The following is a 6,000-nucleotide window of genomic DNA, read 5'->3' as shown; positions in this document are numbered from 1 at the left end:
GGAATGAGTCGACTATTACAATCGTTTGCTTGGCAGCACACAGCAAACCAGTTGTAAGAGTTCTCTACTGCAACAATTTTTCCACCAATCCAAAATTCACCAGCCTTACAATTATAAACAAAGTTTTATTAAATTTATATTCATGCTAACACATTAAAAAATATGTTCTAGAGTGCGCTATTTGAATGTAAATATCACGAGATTATGATAAAGTGGTCCTATTTTTCAACCCAATGCAACTTACTTTTCCTTTTTCGTAGATATCTTTAATTGAGACAATATGCATGAGAGCATTGCTTAAGTCCTGTAGTGTCTTTTCATTAGTTGAAGTCATACTTGTGCTTTGAGGCTCTGTAAGCAGGGAAAATAGAAACAAAATTGTTTAAGGCATTTAATTATAAATAAATTCTATTTGTTTGACAATAAAATATGTAGTAACATAATCATTTGCTCAATTGTGTTGATACTACATAATAATGGTCGAGTTTGTGTTACTAAAAGATATTTAAATAAGAAGAAGTAACTCACGTAGGATTGTCAGGTTATAAGAATGAAATTTTATGTTAAAGATAGCTCACCGCTTAATGGATACGTAAAAGTGGGGAAATTCGCAGCATCTAATTCTCTGACAAGTGTTCTCAAAGACAAGTTTAACATGTACTTGTGATTGGTTGTCTTGTGTTTGTGCACATTAGTCGTCACCACAAATTTTTTTATGCGATAAACTCGGCCCTCTTTAAATTTCTTCGCATACTTTCGAACACATTCATTCGGAATATGGATGTTAATAAAGGTGCCCTGTTGTGTAAATGCAGTTAACACCTTTAACAGAATCTATATGCAATAAGAAAGAGTTTAATAAAACACAATGTTACAAGTGAATTACCTCTTCATCGTGGAAGATGTATTGTAAAGAATCAGGTTCAGAGTAATTTGTGTCGACGAGGTACAACATTTGTATGAACTTGACGTGTATCGATTCCGTTGTGTTCGTTGGAGAAATATAACGTAAGAGAATGTTCATAGAAGCCATGAGTGCTAGAAACAATTACAAGTATACGATACTATGTGAATACTTTTACCCTAAAAATTTAGAACGCAGAAGTTATAGTAACTATAATGAAGTCTATATATACAGTTTGAAAGTTTGTAAATTTGCCAGTTATAATTAATGATTAGTAAGAATAAAAGAATAAAAAGTAATATAATGATGTATTTTATACTTACAGTTTAGGAAGTCGTTAGAGTTAACAAGTATCAGAATTGGTTGAATTGGTAGTAATGCTCAACTGGTGTTGCTTACAGTTTTGGTGGAGGTGGACAAGGCCAGCTGAAAAAACCAAAGAAAATGGAGAGTTATGAGATTTTGCTTTATAATCAACTCATAACATTTAATTGTAAAACAACTTACATTATAAAGCATGAAAACATCAGCAAAACCAGATGGTGCAGAGATAAGAGAAAATCAAGTATCGTAGTCCATTTTGTTTCCTTAACCAGGTAACAGGGTTGGACGCCTTTCCACAAAAAAGCAATAAACTTTTATTTTTTTTTCAGCAAAGGACAAGGTTGAGCATCAATCACGAAACAGGAAAGCAGCCAATCTTATTTTTTTTTTGTCTTAAGCACTACAAAAAAAATATACTCAGCCACTCATGTTTTTTTTATTCAGCAGTCACAAAAAGACACTCAACCACTCTTGTTTAAGGTGATAATGGAGTTAGTGGATTTTAACTATTTTTTTTTTCATATTTTCAATAATTACTAATGATAGGTAATGTGGTAATTGGATCCCTAATTTAAGTGATAATAGAGTTAGTGGAAGTAATAATTTTAAGTGATAACGATGACAAATATTTATCAATCATTTATTGTCATTCAATGATGCAAATATATGAGTACAATAGACATTTGTAAACATAAACAATTTTTAGCTATTACCTTGAGTGGGTATCTTATGGTAATAAATCATTTATGTGTCTAAACTTTAATTTATATGTCTTTGTCAAGATAAACATATGGAGTAAATGATTATTTAGCATTATGGTATATTATATTCCGTGTATTACAAAGTTAAATATTTGCCATATCTAAAAAGTGTTACAAGTTTAATAAAGTGATAAATCTAAGAACAAAGACAAAACAACAAACAATGTGAGTTACACTTAAGAAGATTTTAATGCCAATCGAATCATTAATTTATATAAAAGTTTAACAGTTTAATTAAACATCATGTGAGACTATTGAAGACTTTTGATTATTTCGAGGGAAATTGGTGTGCCAATCAAGAAAATTTAATGTGCAGAAGTTGTATAAAAACAGTAGATTTTTTTTTTGGAAACAGTGGTGCAAATTGTCAACGTAGCTGTCCTTTCGAACAATAGATGTCATTTTACCATATACAGTAGCCGTCGGTTGATGAGGATGCTCCATTTGGGGTATATTTTCTTCAGTTTATTAAATTGTTGTTCACATCTTTTTTATATTTTCAACATTTTTATTATAAGTTCTCTTCTTAGTTTTATCTTTTTGTTTATGATTTTTCATAATGGCAAGTCATTCTACTTCCTCTCTTCCTCATAAAAATGACTCAACCGATGATCATTCATTTTGGAATGATTTTCAAATATCACCATTGAGGACTAATGTATCTCAAACGAGTATGGATTTAGCCTATGTTCAAGATATAGTGGATTTACAATTAGAGTTCAACGAAGTTGTTGGTAAGTGTTACACTTTTTCATAAACTTTACTTCTTGTGATATATATTGTTTTAATGGGTAAATTCTTATTAAGGTGATCTAGCTACGAACGTTGTGGCTAAAAATCAGAATAATATTGCATTTATGGAGGAGAATAATGCCACTTCTGGGATAGCTGTAGGAAGTATTAGTAATGATGTCTTACTTGGGAAAAATAGGATTAAAAATTCCTTTCGTAATCCCAACACAATAACTAAAGAAGAGATGCTTCAGTATTTACATCTGCAACAAGCTGACGCTGCAAAGAAATTATTGATTAGCTCATCTACTTTAAGGAGGGTATGTAGGAAATTAGGAATTTCCGAATGGCCTAACCGGAAATTCTTGACTTTGGAAAGGATGGTAAAAAATATCCAGGTATTTGCAGTTTATTTATCAACTTAGTAATTGATATTTTTGAATGAGAGATAACAATTTCCTTTTTGTAGGAATTTGGGAATATTCAGGATGAAGCGGAGGTTGAAAGGATAAAGAGCGATTTGGAAAATAAGAAGAAAATGTTGCTTGATAATCCAACAATGAAATTGGATAAGGCAACTAATAAACTTAGAGTTACTATTAATAGTAATATTTCGTATAGGAAAAAATGCAATAAATGTAAACGTTCTTCTTCTTATTACCTTCCTGTAACCCAACCTGAGAGTTCATTACATGTTCCTCAATTTTTTGATAATCTAGAATTAAATCCTCAGCAAATAGATGAGGTACTTGATTTTTTGCATAACGATGAATAAAAATATATTCTGAATCAATACTCCATACTTTTATCGTTTGGTTCTATCAAGTACATAACCCTTAAAATTATGCATCAGTTTATATATTTTGGCTTATACTTTATTTCTTTCACATAGTATTTAGCAAATTGGACATAATTATATATTTATCCCATAATTTTGATAAACATATCGAAAATGAGTTTAGTGGGAAAATCTAACATTTAGGACCTATAACACATATTTATTATCTGAAAAATACTTTACCGATGATTCACATAATTATAGAGCAAACTGTGACACAAAAATAATTATCACATAACAATTATCATGTAAAGTATGAAATTGTAATTTCTAAAATACTCATTGCAATATTTCATATTTTAAATGATGTTATAATTGAATCATAAATCTGTGATTTCAAACATGAGTACAACAATGAATGTAAACTTCTGCTATTTGCTACTACTATTTTAGATTCAAATAAATGGACAAATAGCTAATATAATGTAAAAAAAATACATTGTTGCATTCATTAAAACATAAACAATTTCAAATGAAGACTTATACATGCATATAAATTCTTGTCAATCTTAATCTAAAAAAAAGTTATGCCAAACTCAAAATTTTTCATAATAGTTCTATTCCACAAAAAAAACTGAAAAAAAAAAAAATTTATAAAAGTTTTGTGAACTGTTCTTTTGACTTTTGTTGTTGCATGTGAATCCTCGGGATACGCGTATAATTTGAAATTGCCAGTTGTTATGCTCCATTCCTTCCTTATTAAATAAAGCAAATGACTGCCTCCAACCTTGCATTTTCTAAACTATCGATTGTATTATCCTATGTTCCTTCTTCGTTGTTAAAGTAATATACCTGCAGAATGGCACATTATGCCTTTTCTTCATCTTCTCCTAATCAGGTTGAATGCCCTTGTAGTGATTACTCAGAGCATTATATCTGGGATTACCAGTATGAGGCACTTCCATTGATGCCTACAAATAAAACTATTGGCTTTGCAAAACAATTCTCAGAGATTGGTAAAGGTAAAACGTGTAATTACTTATACCCTTATACATTTAATGTATTAACACATTTTTTTTATACAGAGTTTGATGGCTTATGGGATTTCAAACCTGAAGCAGAACGATTCAATTTAATTGCTGGTAAAGGATTTTACTTTCTTAAAATGAACAATAATGACATCTTTATATGTAGTTGTATTCATAATATATATATATATATATATATATATATATATATATATATATATTTATTTATTTATTTATTTATTTATTTATTTATTTGTTGCAGATGTTGCAACTACTGAAGCTGTAAATGTCGAAGAAATTTCAACCGTAGTTATAGGGAATGATAGCAGACCATCCAAACGACTTTGGAATTTCGAAATGGTTTCTAAATACTTCCATATGCCTATGAATCAAGCGGTGAAAGAGTTAAAGATTAAGGAAGCTTCTTTGAAGAAGATATGTAAGAAGGTTGGAATTAATCAATGGCCATATAAGAAGTTGCGTACCTTGGAGCGATTAGCAAAAAATGTCCAAGGGAATACTGATCATAGAGAAATTATAAATGAGCTAGAAAATCAAAGGGAGCAAATGTTAAAGGATCCTAATCTTCAATCAGGCATAGAAAGAAATAAACTTGAAGTTTCATACTTTAAGAAGAGAAAGTATCGAAATTTGACGGAACTTTCTTACTATGCTCCTCTTGCGAGCTCATGTTATGTTTATGGTAATCCTCTCCCAAAAACTAAGAATGAAGATACAATGTAGCTTTCCTGCACTTAATATTATTTTAATAATGAAAATATTTCCTGTTTTATAGTGCAAACTCTTGAAAATTCAATAACAAATAATTCAAATGTAAAAAAAAATAACCATCAAAGGTGAGGTAAAAATGAAATTAGGTGAGGAATAATATCCATTATCGGAGTGATATAGATATGTTAAAAACTTGAGAAATAGAGCAAACTCTTGAAAATTCAATAACAAGTAATTCAAATGTAAAAAAAAATAACCATAAAAGGTGAGGTAAGAATGAAATTAGGTGACGAATAATATCCATTATCGGAGTGATATAGATATGTTAAAAACTTGAGAAATAGAGAATTCATATTAACCACCAAGGGTGGTGTATAAACCATCCACTAAGAAATGGAAGGAGATAACCTTAGCTATAGATGCGGTATGTACGTAAAGTATATGTTTACCTTCTTCCTTATGAACTACAGTTTTAAGTATTTGAAAAAATTGAAGTAAATTATAATCATAACATCTCTTTATTTCCTATATTTGGCTGAAAACCAAACAAATGATCTATCAACCAAATTCTTTTAGAATTCCAGGTTAGTTTTGGACTTCGTGTGTAAAAGTTCTATTTTTTTGGGATAAATTTAGTATGATTAGTGACATCTTACAAAGAACTATTGCGCTTGTCACAACTCACAACCTCACATAAGCACCTCTCATAAACTTATTATGACAATAAAATATTGTAAGTCC

Source organism: Ipomoea triloba, chromosome 9 (genome assembly GCF_003576645.1).
Source record: "Ipomoea triloba cultivar NCNSP0323 chromosome 9, ASM357664v1".
Taxonomy (NCBI): Eukaryota; Viridiplantae; Streptophyta; class Magnoliopsida; order Solanales; family Convolvulaceae; genus Ipomoea; species Ipomoea triloba.
Note: the sequence above shows the minus strand (reverse complement) of the source record.